Source organism: Gouania willdenowi, chromosome 3 (genome assembly GCF_900634775.1).
Source record: "Gouania willdenowi chromosome 3, fGouWil2.1, whole genome shotgun sequence".
Lineage (NCBI taxonomy): Eukaryota > Metazoa > Chordata > Actinopteri > Blenniiformes > Gobiesocidae > Gouania > Gouania willdenowi.
Window position 1 is genome coordinate 37,560,963 of NC_041046.1, and position 15,891 is coordinate 37,576,853.

Below are 15,891 nucleotides of genomic sequence, written 5' to 3' on the forward strand. Positions count from 1 at the left end.
TCAGGCAAGAGGAAGTCTCAGTCAGTGCACACTTTTCCCAACTCATTATGATTATACCAGCACTAGTTCATCAGCTTACCTGCTGAAATTCGGCTGGATCCCTCCATTGAGGTTTTTAAGGCATAGCAAAAAACCTATTTGTACACCGTAATGTACGAGTCCCAAAATTCCTGTTATTGTGTATGTCTTTCATATTATTGTTATGATTATTTTTATAAGTTTATTATTATTAATAATAATAATAATAATAATAATAATAATAATAATAATAATAATAATAATAATAATAATAATAATAATAATAATACATTTATTTAAAAGTGCCTTTCAAAACACCCAAGGACACTTTATGGAGTCATAAAAGCAATAAATACAGGAGCAACAGAATTAAAACAATAAAAACTGGTGCAGGTTGATCTATTTGATGTACATCACTGTGACTGATGTACAGCACTTTGATTGAAAGCGCTCTATAAGTAATAGTCATAATTAGTAATGATCATAATTGAGATCGTAAATGATTGACTTAGTATCTCATAAGTATGACTTAGATTTGTTTTATTTATTTTACTTTTCCTCTTCCTTTTTAAACAACTGTTATTTTAATAATTTTCGATATTTTTGAATGATATGTAAATTAATGTTATACCATCTTTTTTATTCTAAATTGTTTTAATTTTTATGTAAAATTATTACTTCATTTTATTTTATTTGAGAGATCAAACAATGGCCGTGCTTCAGCGTTCTGATCTGATTGGTCCACAGTTCTCGTCATTTCTCGCGATACCGCAGCTCCTCCTGGTGAGAGGCAGAAGTATGTTGTGTTCAGTCTCAGTTGTGACTGAGCGGCTGCAACAACACAAACTGACTGACTGTGATTCGACCAAAGACACAACGGCAGGTTTTTATTCCTACGGAGCCACAGAGAACAGCTGCAGCTGAGCTTTGTTGACCGAGCCGGTCTGTGAGGACTTCTCCGTCCGTCCGGGTAAGACAACCGTCGTTCCGTCCTGTCCTCACTCCGGTCCAGACACTCTCTGCTACTGCTGAGTTTGACACCAGAATATATTCAAACCTCCCCGGACTGTTCGGCCCCGCTGTCACCGCTGAAGTTTCATGTGTGGTGCACTTTATTGTAACATTGTTTGGGTGAAACAGTGACAGCCTGATGGTGGTTTGCGCGGTGGGGAAAAAACAAGGAGGCTGGAACTTTAAAGCCCCGTCGACTCGCTCTCTGGAATGCATTTCCCCGTTAGCTCTTATGCTAACAATACATCTGCTTAGAATGTAAAGCTCCTTGGCTAGCTCTCCAGCCCAATGCTCACCATAACAGTAGTATGACTGTCCTGTCAGGGCTGCTTACGAACGAAAAAAGCCGCTTTCATGGTGTATTTGTGAACGTAGCTAGCCCTCATCTTTGAGCAGGTAAATGTTCCTCTGTTGGCGCTTTGAGATCCTGATCCTTAAACTTCCTGCTGCATTCAATCCACCACACTCTCCACTAACACTAGTACGAACGGAGTTCACTGAATACTAGTAGCTGATATATAAGGAGAGCTGCTCTTATGTGGAGTTACTCCTTCCATTCTAAAGTAAAATAAACCTGCAGGATTCCCAGTGTCCAATTTAACACAAATTTATTTTTCGAGCGCCAAATAGTGCTATCATCATTATAGGGCTGCACAATTAATCACATTTTAATCGTGATCACGATTTTGCTTGCCACAATTAAATTAACCTGATCGTTGGCAATTTTTGCATTTAAAATAATAAGTGTCTAGAGATAAACGTAGTCACAGAACCCGGGATTATAGGTACAACCAATGACGTTTTCTACATAAGTGTAATATGCCTGTATTTTCACCAGGATGGCCGAGTGGTCTAAGGCGCCTGACTCAAGGATTCTTTCCTTTGCTGCCAATGGTTCGAATCCCACTTTTGACGTATATATATATATATATTCCACCATTGAAATAAATATACAACATAGTGATAGTGATAAAATAAAAGGGTTAGCAGGGTAGCTAAAATAAATATGAGCTAAAATACAACTGACGGAACTTTAAGTCATGTGGTGCACTACCACGTCACCTAAACTGGCCAGTGAGGGGCGCTGCGTATGCATATAGTGGCAGTTTATGGATACGTTTCAGTATTCATAGCCACGGCCTTTAAAATACGGGCTCTGCACTCCGTGTATTTATTCAGTTAATTTTTGGTCCATTTTAAATTCTTTAGTACATTTTTTTTAAAATTATATATATTTTTGTTACAATTTAGTTTCAAAGCTTAATTTTGCACTGTAAACTGTACACATATTGTTTGTTTAAAAGTAGTGCAATAAAAACACTAATTTCCCTAAATATGATAAATAATTGTGATTATAATCGTGATTACAATATTGATAATCATGCAGCCCGAGTTCATTATGTGGTTTGCACATTTGTTGTCTTTCTTTCTGCTGCTGTTGTTGTTTTTTAAAATTATGTATGTCCTACATTTTGCACGACATATCTTGATTTTTTTTCTCGAAAATGGCGATATACGATACAAATCTTGATACATTTAATTAAGATGAAGTCTGACCAGAAATGCATTTCTAGGTTAAATTTGTTGATGCAAAATGCGACACAGACACATTTATTAATAAACAGTTGCACAATTCGTGCCACTTGAGGCTTTTTTCCTATGAGGGACAGCACGTGTGAGTGAGTTCTGTAGTGTGGCTTGCTTAGTGGTAAATCTGGGTTAGGATGCACTCAGAAATCCAACAAACTGTGCTTTTCAGAAGTAGAGAAAGCAGTAACTCCTGAAACAAGTATTTTCATACAAAATAAGTTATAAAGATATATATATCGATATAGGCGATATTGTGATTTTCTTTATCGCCTAATTACAAAACTATATATCTTGAATCCCGATATATTGCCCAGCCCTACTGGGGATCAATAAAGTTCTTTTTAGGATGGTTGTTGGTTAGTTCAGCAATGAGGAAATTTTGTGAAAATATATCCAAATATTTCCGAGCGTGTCAGTATCTTTAAACGTGGGAGTCGATGGGAATGTTACTATGTTGTGTGACCTTCAGTGATTTCAGCTGAGCTAGTGCAGTGTTTGTGGGACTGTTTTCCATAGATCTATCCAAGGTGTTGGCCGCTCTATAAACCCATTTTCTGATAAACTACCGTACCTCTGAGCCATAACAACTAGACCACCTGACTAATGTTTTGTTGATCCTCCTTTTGCTCCCAAAACAACCCAGACCTGGTGGTTTATTGCTTAAATCCCATAAAGTAACACTTCCATTGGTGGGAGGACGAAGGTTTTCACTTCAAGGTATCACAATGCTTTCCATAACCTTAGTGTATTACATGCACTGTTTGTATATGATAATTATAATTTATCTCACAAGGTCAATGAGGATAGTGGACTTAGTTGTTGTGCGGCTAAGCAGTTCCATATAACGCAAACTGTGACATTCTTTGTTTGTACTTTGGGAACGTTTCTGAATGAGTTTTAACTAGTGACGCGCAATTTTATCAGCATGTTATCCATATCGGTCGATATAGGCTTTAAAATTAGGTATTGGACATTGGCCATTCTGCCAATATAATTAACTGATAAAACAACAGGTTTTGCTTCCTTGATCAAGCCATAGACATCATATACATAGATGCCTCATGACCTCATCGTCCCGTAGGGAAACACGACTAGGTGCCACCGTCCGGTGTGTGTGTGGAGCAAACTGCAGGAGTGCTTATAAATCAACGGAAGTAAGAGACGCTCAACAAACTCAAAAATAGAATTATTCAGTTAGATTTTTCCCTCATATACCTGTATATAGCTTTGAGACAGATTTTATTTGAGTGGTTAAAAACAACATTTTTACCATATCCAAGCAAAGTTTTAGTAGGTAGTTACTGTTTGAGTTAGGATAGGCTGCAAGTATCTTTATTGTTTTGATTAAAAAAAAAATATAATAAATAAATGACATGTTTTACTTTATGTTAATTGAAGTATTTTTTTTAATTTTGCACAATTAACATTAATTACTGATGTTCACTGTGTTTTTTTTTGTTTGACTTATTTGAATAATATGATCACATTTTTGGCTGAAATATGAATTATTATTATTAGATATATTTACTTGGGTCTAATACAGTTCATAAGAGGGAGCATAAAAATACCAAATGCTAGTCTTTTGGGATTTTGCATGCTTCTCCGTCTTCAAGCAGGTTCTCCACATCCCATTGCAGGGTGCATGTTTTTCTTAGAAGACGTTTTAGTGCTCAGATGTATTGAAATACGTCCACAGTGCAGACACGGTGGCTCGTATCCAGACACGGTGGCTCGTATCCAGACATGCACGTGCTGACTGCGTCATTACAACATCCTGTTTTGGTGAAAAAAGGGTTTCGACTGAACCCTGAAAATGCCCTTTTGGACCATTTCCAGTCAACAATAATTTTTTAAACGATTAATCTAGCGATTATTTTTTTGGTGCATCGATTAATCTAGCGATTAATTTTTCCAGTTCGATTTGACTATTGATTATCTCCCCATTAATTGACGAAAATTAATTTACACATTTTGATTTACATATCTAAAATGAAAAAAAAAAACATAAATTTCTTAACATTGCAATATATGTTTATTGCTCTTCAACTCAAAATTCCAAAAATAAAGTTCAAGTAAGAATATAAAAGTACAAAATAATGCATTCAGAGTCAGAAGTAGCATTAAAATAGACTTTTGTTTTACCTTAAGAAGTGTGTGTGTGAATCTCAGAGGAGCCACTTGCGTTAGTTATTCTCCAGCACCGCCATCTTTGTTTTGGTCGGACGACACATCGGCGCGTCAACGTCATTGATTACGTCGACGCGTTGGTGCGTCACTAATTTTCATTTCTATATAGAAACCTTAAACCCTTGTATAAACCTTTAAACTCACATGTACAGAAGGTGTTATTGGTGATGATATAGACAATAGTAATGGTCAAAGTGAAATGTTGTTCTATAGCTGCTCTGACTCGCTGGTCCAAAAAGCATTGTGTATAAATAGGTACTTAAAAGGGGTTGTGCATTGGCATAAATCTGACAAAAAGATTCACAATTTGCATTTCACGATACGATGTAACCCGATATATATCCCAATACTAAACAATATGATATACACCGTGATATAATGTAATATCAATAATTATACATTTCACCTCACATTTTTTTTTTTTTGAACAAGTAAATGGTAACTAACTCTAATTCAACATAGAAAACGAGTGCTAGGTTATCAAACTGTCAAATTACATTTTTCAAAAAAGTTTAACTTTTGCTTCAACAACAGATTCTGATTCTAAGTTCTTAAGATAAGTAACCACATACATCTATAAAAGTGCCCAGTATTTTTTATGAAAATTTAGTGTCATCAGGAGTGAGGTTGTTTATTGGTTCACTGACACCTAGCGACCAGGTGTTTAATCTTTTCATTAAATAACATGATTTAAAAAATCAATTGGGGCATTTTTTGGATCATTATGTTAAACGCACAGTGAAATATTCCGATGTATCGCAGAATTTGTTTTCTTCTTACAACCTTAGTAATTAATAATAAAATCAAGGTCAAACTTGCCAAAAAAAGACATCACAGCAGTTTTCTTAAACTTGTCTTCCACTTTAGTTCCAAACCAGCCAATAATAAAGAATTAATGCATGATGCTACGTGTGCGTGTGTGTGTGTGTGTGTGTGGCTGATTTATGGTTCTGGATTAGGTGCTATTGATCTCATACTCAATCACACTTATCTAATCAATCAATTTGTGTGAAAATAAGTATTTTCTCTGCAGGAAATTAATCTGCACTTATCTGAATGTAAATCAGCTTTTTGTCACATGACCTGATTTGTTTTGCGTAAAACATGCTGTGCAAACAAACTGGCCATTATGTTAAGTACACGTTCTTGATATTCAGTCCAGCGTATTTTTGCCTTCACGGCTGCTTTATGTTTTTGTTGTATTGATCGTGCAGAGTTTGGTCCCTTTGTACTGTTTGTGTTGTTCCCACCTTAAAGGTATTCATTTAGAATGAGATCTAGAATTTATGAGGGCCAGAGAAAGACAGACAACTTCAGATTTAGGTCTTGTTTTTTATTTAAAATTCTTCAGTTTTTGCATTCAGAAAATAAAGTGGTGTTTGTCATTCACGGCACATTGTTCAACTTGAAATAGAAGAAATATAAAAGAGAAAATAACATGTACGACGACATACATAATTCTTAAATATAAAATACACTCAGACTCACACACAACAGACATTTTTGACCTTGCACATTGTTACTCTAAGTGGTCGTAGTAGAAATTGAATGGATGTGTTCAGCAAAGATATCCACGTAGACTGAACTTAACCAAATCATCGAAGACATGTCTGCAGACTAGAAAACGCCAAGTTGCTGGCATTTTATTTTCAGATTTTCATATCTGTGTTAATGAGCAGGTGGAGGGTACTTAATGCTTGATTAAGTGCAGTTGGGGGGGCGGGGGGGACAGGGTGGGGGGTAGTTGGCAGAAGGCAACACATGATGTGGTTCTCTTCTTGTTGGCTGTTTTCTACAATTGTATTTCGTCTCATAAACTCAGTTTCTTTTAAATGATTGACAGCTTTTAATAGTTTTTATTGGATTGCTGCTTCTACATTTTACCCATCAACAACCTGCAGTTGTTCCACTGATTTGATTCAGCGTATAATTGCATTGCAGTTAACCGACTGGTAACGGACCTCACATGTGATACGCTACCTATCAGGCAAATTATTTTCCTTTTTATGTTTTTTTTTTTAACGTGTAACATTTTATTTTGCATGAGTTTTATTTTTTCTAATATTCTGTTTACAGCCTGATACCATCCCTTATTGTTTCTTAAAGGCCAAAGCTGCTGAACTCTCTGCTTTGTTGACTAAATTACAGTGATGAACCCACAATTAATCATTCTCAGTAACCCTTTCACATTGCACTTCTTACACTGCTGTCTGCTACGTTCAACAAACTGATGCATCATGTTTTCAGGCTTTGATTAATTAGTACACGCCCTTTCTAAAGCCAAACCAGTCTCTTCTCTGTGTCCTTCAGCACACTGCCTGATTAAGTCAAGTGTCTTTGTGGCTGAGGCACAAACTGGGCTTTAAAATGTTGAGGTCATAGGTGTTGAATGGAACTACTTAGACTTGAACAAATCTATTGTCATTCAGGGTACACTGGACAAAATTCAATCACACTCCTGGCACAACACACAACGTACATATGCTTTGAATATGAATTAATTAGCCTGTAAAGGAATGTAGCCGTGCTGTACTGAAGGCTGCAGGGCAAGGCAGTGCATTGCCTACACTTACACTTTTCGAAGATATTAACCTGTGATTATTACCTAATGTAATTGTAGTGTATTAATAATAATTGTAAATGTATTGATATAAACGAAAACTACTACATAGTTCAAATAAGTTAAGATTAGATACTGACTACCGGTCTCTTTGTAACTCGTGCTCAAATCCAATACCCTCCTAGCATGAAATGTAAACATTTTCAAAGTGTACTTTTCCAGAACAACACTTTTGTATGCTTTGGTTCGGCCTTGTCATTTCTGTACAAAATCAGCAAAAAAACAAGTATCTGAATATATTGGCCCCCATTTAAAATCACTTGTATAAAAGGGATTGTTATTGGATTTGTTGAGGTTATTTTTTTAGGGTTTTCTAATTTTTTACAAAAAATTACTTTAATGATTAAGCAGGTTAAAATGCATGTAACCCATTGGTTCATAATAAATGGATATGTATTCTCATACCTACTGCTCAGTATTGTTCTGAGTAACATTTCTTGATCAAGCCTTTGCTAACATTTCACAATACTAAATAAGTAAGTAAGTAATAAAAGTACGCAATACTCAAGGGTGCAGTATCAGTATCGTATTGGAAATTAAAAAGTTTTATCGTCATACCCCAGGCATTGGCACGCCGCTGGGATTTAGGCAAAACAAAATAAAACCTGATGCTAGGCAAAGTTTGATTTTAAAAATGACCCTTTTATTATGAGATATCTGCAGTTTTTTTTTTCTTTGAATACGATGGTGTTAAAACATAAGACGTTAGACACGGTGACAAAGGAACGTTAGATGCTGCTAATTCAGAACTTCTTTCCAATGTTGGTAGAAACTTTTATAAAGTAATTCAGTGTTTCCTCTAATAGATTGGGATTGTTCTTAAAGATGCTATTTGTTCACAATTTTTCTGCCTTCATCACCTTTACCCTGGTTGTTTCAGTTTGCATTTTGCTTTTGTATTTTAGTGTTTGCAGCCTACAAATAAGCAGTCACTAATTCCTTTGCTGTGGTTTGAAGGGATGAACGTGTCTAGCCTTGCTGTGGGATGCCATTATGGCTCTTGCCCTGTGACCCACCAGTAGAGCCAGTCACAGCGTGTTTCAAAGATGTACGCCAGCAATTGATATGTTTTCATATTATTGAGCCACAGCCCTCCCAGAGATGCCGAACACTCCTCTTGACCAATCACAGGCAAAACAATATATTATTACAGGTTTTCAATGTGTGGGCAGGATAGTGTTCATTGGTGGAGATCATATTTTACCTTTGAAGCCAATGTCTGTCCCTTTTTAAATCCATGAGTTCATCTCATTCGTAAGCCAGACATGTTGTTGACGTGATCTCAGAAATTCCCCCTCCATGGCTGCTTCTTTATAGATGCACTTGTGGTTTACCTAAAAGATAAACAATTCACATTTCTTCTTTAATACTCAACAGATTTCCTGTCATTCACTTGTTCAAACAGTTGGAGTCTGTGCATGAGCTGAGGTTAAAACTGCTCAACTTGACAGTATAATACAAATGTCAAGTATCTTGCAGTTGTTTGTGAATATGTTGGTACTTTTCATTGTCCTTGATGTTGTTTTTTGTGCATATACTGGAATTTCGTCTGGGCCAGATAATTTAAGTGTCGTTAAGGGCCTTCGATTTTCTTTTTCAAATTCCACTTTTTTTTAACATTAGGCTTTACTCATTTCTGTTTGATTTTGCCAGCTTTCCCTTAATTGATAAAATTTATCACAAACTAAACATCCCAAAATCAAAAAAGGTTGACTTATGTCTTTAAATTGATTACATTTTTTTTTGCTTTAGAATTCAAAGCAGTACACTCGAATCACACCAAATATCCCAAGATTCTTGTGAAATTTTGTGGAGCAAGATTTTGCATGTTATTGAAATGTCTGTCTTCCGAACACTTGCTACACATTTAATCACTCGTTTAATGGGAAAATATGGTGAAAATGCATATGGTGTCGTACAGGTTTTCTTCATTCGGGAAGTTAATTCCACAATATCCATCTGTTTCTCAGAATCAAAGGGGAGGTCTTATGGAGGCCTTATGTTGGTAGATACACTTACAGAAAGCACAGATTCTGGAAAAGAGGCATACATTGAGGATCTAGCATTAGCTTTGTAGAATGTACATCATTGGCACCAAACCTTTTAGCTACAGTAGTTTCACTCGTCCATATTTTTCTTAACATTGGTGTCTATAAAATTCATCTGCCAGCTTGATTTATTCCTTTTTTGTATGTATTTGTGTATCGTAAATGTCAAAAATTAATTATTTTCAGTCCCAAAAAGGAATGTTTTGTTAAAAAGTGGAAGAGGTTTACAGTTAAGAGATGTTAGATCCAGTGACCTGAGTCTGTCAGAAATCCTGGTTTTTTTCAGAAATCCAATTTGCAGGTACATTACATCCTTTAGATCAGTTGTGCTGCTTAACCTAACGCAAAAATGACTGGAGTCACACAAAGTGGACACTGTTTTTTAATACTAAGCCCATTGCAAACTATGCTAATGGTACAGATTTCCAGCCAAATGGAAAAATTGGTGAATTTGGAATCTTTTGAGTACAGTCAAATCCAACATGCTCTTGCAAAACAATATTTTTTTACATTACTATTGGTGACATGACATCAGATTTGACAATAATAGGAAATGGACCCTATTTTGAAAAATAACAATGGCTGTCAGCACAGTTGAGTTGAAGGTAATTACAGTTACTGTGGAGTGTTTAGCTGTACCAGGAAAGCTTTTTTCATTTTCTAAAGGACTGGAGCTGTCCAAAAGCATCACATGTTACATTGTATTTTAGGAAGACCTTTTCCATCCATTTTTCATAATTGAAGCTCTCAGCATTGTAAGCTTGTCTGCTGAAATATCCTCTGCTGCCATTTTGCATTCACCCTCTGAAGAACTTTTCCCTCTTACTACGTTGCGGTGGACAAATGTCGTTAGTTAATTGTTTTAATAGCCATCTTTAAAACTCCACACACTTCAATTCTGTGAAAACTGAGAGCTGCCTAATCTTCTTAAAGTGGAATTAGCCTTCCACACCCATCCCTCTATGTGCCCCTGTGACATTCACTTTGGATTAGACTTACAAATGAAGTTTTCCTTCTTATGGAGTGGGAAGCACGACCTTGGCCTGGGAGAACTATTCTTTATTCATGAGATTGGATGGACATGCAAAGCTCTGATGATGTCTCCTTTGTGTTCACTGTACCACAATCTGCACCTGCCTCATTAGCACTTAGACATTTTTATATTGTTTGGATGTGTTTTCACTTTTGAACCCTGCCTCTATTATTTACTAGAGGTCAATGCTGAAAACTTGAAGTGGAAGTAGTTGGTTGATTAAATATCATAAAACCGTTTTAAGTACAATGACCTAATCTCTTGGTATTGTCAGATTGTTAATAATCAATGGTTATTTTATTTGTCTTCAGAGTTCTGCAATGATGACACCAAAAAATTTGATGATATATTGTGCAAGATGTAGCGAAAATAAAACGTCAAAAGATGCATCGTGTATTATAACAAGGAGGGTGGTGGGTAGTGGCCAGATTTTTTTAAAACTCAAACAATGTTCTACACACCATATAGTTTTATACCCAGAGTATGTTCAGAGTTAAAGTCAAATAAAAAAAAGTTTCCGACATCCATCAAAAATGTTTATTTCACATTGAAAAGTCATCTTTATTTTTATAAGGCAAATGCATGTAATCACACCCTTTATCTGCTAATGTAAACACTCAAAGTTGCCGTCTCACACTGATGAGTCCCATGGAAACTAGTGATTAAAGCTGACTGCACGTGGCCTTTTTCCCTCCAGTGCTTTATATTTGAACAAGTGCTACTGAATGAATAGGCTTCGTTGTACAATTAGAGCAGAATATTGTCTCTCCTGTTTCTCTGCGCCTCTTCTTTACTCCAGGTCTGACAGCCCTGTTAGTGCTAAGGAATGTGATGGGCCAGGGCTTTTTTCTGCCTGTGAGGTGCTCCAACAACATAACACACACTGAGGTGCCTGCTTTGAGTTCCTTTTTAGCCTATTTTTTGGAAATTCATCACAAACTAACAGTGCTATTGCTCAAAAAAATACATTCTCCTGTAATTTATTGAAATCAAGATTATTGTATGCTGCAGAGGCCATTTTATCACACTTACTATTGAAGTAATCACATAAAGTGTCGGACCTGTTTCTGTGAAATAACCCTGGAACTAAACATGTAGCAACCCTGAAACAAACTGTCACTTGAATGTACATAAACATATACTATTTAATTCAAATGTTCACCTGCACTTCTCATCACTGCATTATTATTATTATTATTATTATTATTATCATTATCATTATTATTATTATTATTGTTATTGTTATTATTATTATCTTGTTATATTATTTTATTCAGTTTTGCACATATTAGTCTTTAACTACTGTTTATATTTTTTCTAGTTTATTTGTGATTACTTAATGTTTACATTGTTAGAGAGAGCACAGTTCACCAATACATCATACCATACATTATATGGCCAATAAAGTTGATTCTGATAAAATGATTTAATTTGTATATTAAACCTTTGGGAACCAATGTTCGAGACTCAGTTAAGGTTTTAGGAGAGTGCGCTGTTCCACAAATAAAAAAGCGTATGAAATTCAGGAGAGGGTACTCATGAAATGAAGAGGGGGTACACATGATTTGACTAAAATGCAAAATGGAACCACTGCACTGTATAAAACAGACCTTTTTGTTGACCTACCATAAAGATTCTAAAACCGTGAAAAATGTTTTCTTGGTGTTTCCTGATTTTGCCTAAAGGTTCACACAGCAAGCACTCTAGTAGAAATAAATATAGTCTAAGCTTTCATTTAGTGCCAGTTTGGTGTCGATATTTCACTATTTTATGTAGTGCATGCCAGTATTTATATTTTAGAGATCCTAGGCTTTTCAGTGATACTCATTTTTTTTAGTGTTAATTTAATGAAGGTGCATAATACCAAAACAAATCATCACATACACTACATACAGAACATTTAATGACTCAGTTGATACCCCACATGACTGGAAAGGAGCAGTAAGAATACTATAATTCTTATTTTATAGGAGCCCATTAATTGAACAAAAAAAATATCTTAGAGGTTCTTACAGTGACTTTCATCATCACCTATTTCCCGGTAACAACAATGTGAAGTCAAAATAACCCACATAATTATTGTTTTTTTTTTTTTTTTACAAATATGACACAATTTAAAATAAATATCCGGTTAGTTTCCAAGTGTATTTTTTCTAAATGGTCTCTTTATAAATGATTTTGAAGTGAAAAATCTGTGCAGCCATTTAACACATTTGTTTTAAAGTTGTCCAAGCTTATAGTCATTTATGCTTTGTGTGTATTTCAAATAGTTCAATAAGTGGCATAAATTATGGTAGAAAAGCTCTCATCTTGTCAACATTTGTGTGATGGCAGAAGTTTTAGAGCCAAGCCACATGGGCCCTCTGGGTTACAATCTGTCATATGACATGCTGGTCCTTAATATAAAGAAGAAACAAAACTGGCTTAGCTTTGTTAGACAGTCTGTAGAGCTTGCCGATTTAAATTTCTTGAATCCACTAAATAAATTCAGGCAGTTTGATGCATGTACCATGAATGCAACATTCAGTGCTCCCTCAAATATTCAGATAGGGTCTAGTATTACAGCAGAAGAAAACCTGTCACAGAGCATCTGAAAGTGCTCGTCCATGGGCGATCACATTCATAAGAGAAAATGAAGAGGGAAATTGGCAGGGCATCGCAACTCATGGCAGAAGTAATAATTAGCACAAAAAGGCCAGTTAATGGAAATCTATAAAAAGTAGCAAAAACAAGGTCGACAGGGAAGACATTTTTAAAAACCGCCTCAGGGCTTTTACCTTTCTCACTAAGACAACTCTCTCTGTCTCTCTCTCTCTCTCTCTCTCTCTCTCTCTCTCTCTCTCTCTGTCTCTTTGTCTCTGTCTCTGTCTCTGTTTCTCTCTCTCTCTCTCTCTCTCTCTCTCTCTCTCTGTCTTCAGTACCACACACTCGCACATTCCTGTTGCTCGAGGCCTGCAGACGCTTGACATTTCAGCTGATTTTCCATCCCTCAGAGCCCAATAATAATAGTCTTGTCTCCTCGGACCACGAAAGACCATTTTTTTTCTTTCACAAGTTTAACAGATACTTCTGACAAATCGTTGTCCAACTTCACTTAAAGCCGTTACCAAAGTTATCAGAATCTGTGTCATCAAATTGTCTTCCAAACTAATGCTTAATTCTCTCACTGGAACTGTATTCGGTGCCATTATTAGATCAACTTGTTTGTTGAAAAGTTGCTCTTAGTCACATGCTGTGCTGCTCATCCTCGCTTGCATAAGTATTTTAATGGGATCTCGCCATTTGTATAATTATTCTCGTGAAGACTGCTGGAGATCCAATCATTTTATTTACTCACTGACCATCAGTTCTTCTGGAGAGGAAATCCTCACAAAAAACATATTTATCCTTCTCTTGCTTCTCTCAAAAACACTCTATATAAGCTTCAATCTACAATATCTTGTACCTAAACCAATTAGATCAGTAAATGGAATTTTTGTAAATTATTTATCAGAGTTGTAGCTTAGACTTGAACTCAGCTCCATTTTTTAATGCCTTCTATCCAAGTTTCATTGTTTCCTGTTCTTGGTTGGAATAATCACTTCATATGTTACTAACGCATGTTCCATGTATTCTTTTTCAATATCATACTGCATTTAGCTGAGTCAAAGTATTTAAACATGAAAAACACTCTTAATTGTGTTGTTTTCTGGATTTACAGAATTTATTTTCTTAACTTTCTCATGAAGACTTTGTGCTAGATATACATCTAGATGAAAATAGAAGATATGTTAATCTGTCATCTATTGTATTGTGAATAGTTGCATTTTTATTTTGTTTATATTTTCAATGCCTATACAATTTTGTTCACCCTGCTAATGATTACAGACCACTGAGAAGTGGTTTGAAGTTGTACCTTTTTGTCGTTAATCCACTGAGTTGGATTGGTTTGTTGTGCATTTTTAAATTGTGGAAGAAAAAAAATCAAACCACTGTATATCATGACTTTTTTTTTGGGACTATATGAAGAATTATTTTTTTTTTATTCATTTAAAAAACTTATTTTTTTTACGAAGTCTGCATGTTTCAGTTGAGATACATGTCAGATCAAATGACTGACTTGTGATGTCCATTGTTTTTTGGAACTATGACTTGTATATTGTTTCTAGAAGTGTATTATTAATTAGTTTTTTTGATAAGAAAAATAACAGAAATAAAATTATTGCAGTAATTGTAACTATTGGATCGCATTCGATATCGAATCGACACACAAGTATCGTGATAAAATCCAATACTTGTATTATTTCTTATTAACGTCAACCACTGCTTTCTTTTCTATATAACGGGACAAAAACACAGCAGAACCATAAAGCATAAAGCTTACTGGATGTAAGACCGGCTTATTAATGATAGATACACTCTCTGCCTTCGTACATTACTGGAAGTGAGACAAACTAGTATGTATTATTGGTGTGTGCCTGATTAGGAACAAATGACCTGAAAACATTATGGTGTCCCACTTTATTTTTTCAATTTCTTTTTTTTTTTCTGCCTCTCTCTCTTGCTTTCATGCTTTCTGTCAGAAGTCTTGACATTTTAAAGGCTTGACGGTTTCATTCAAGAATAATGATATATGCATATGAAGAATAGTGAGGAGAAGAATAACGTCTCCCGCCCTACTTCCTCAAAGATTCTTTGTTCCCCTGTCTTTAATTCTCTCATTCCATCATATCTGCAGGAGATTGAGCCATATAGTCCATCAAAGCCTTTTTGTGGCTTTCCACTGTCTGCCTAGAGCCTTTTGATTTTCGACAGCATGAGCTTAGCTCCTTAATATTCCAAAGTAGTCGGTGGCCTTTTCAGATAACTAACAAGGTTCTGGAGATGCAGGTCTTGTCTTCATGTGAAAGGTGGATGGTTCACTGTTGTGTTCTAGCAAATGTCTCCCTGTCCCTGTTCGTCAAAAAAAGAAAGAGGCCACAAGCATGTTTTTAAGTTTTAGCATTGTCTTTTTCACAATTTTTTAGCATTAATTTTTAAGAGATTGTGTTTGAGACTAAATAAACATACACAAGAGAGCTCTGAGAGCACAAACCTCCACCAAGTGCCAAATATCCTGTTTGCCAGATAGTGTCAGTTATTTGGATCAGTGATTCAGATAATAGTACCATAATCATTCACACTTTAAATGTTGGAAGAAATGTCTTTCCCCATTAATAACAATACAGTGTGTCTTTTTCTATCTGTAGTGCAAAATTCAGATCCGATCAGAATCAACCCAGCATAACAAAGTTAAATTTAAAAAATAATTTACGAACTGAGATAATGATTTTTCTAATTCTGCCAATGATGAGAGATTAAGATTTATTTATTTTTGAAACTGAAGAATCAGTATATTGATCCAG

At 35.5% G+C, this 15,891-nt stretch overlaps 1 protein-coding gene across 2 annotated transcripts in view; it reads left to right on the forward strand.

Moving 5' to 3' along the window:
- Nucleotides 1-803: 803 nt before the first annotated feature.
- glceb (glucuronic acid epimerase b) overlaps nt 804-15,891 on the forward strand; it is a 61,828-nt gene continuing 46,740 nt past the window's right edge. For both annotated transcript variants that reach the window (XM_028442051.1, XM_028442052.1), the window contains exon 1: nt 804-988. The gene's annotated coding sequence lies outside the window, so the exon portion shown is untranslated. The remainder of the gene's footprint in view (nt 989-15,891) is intronic.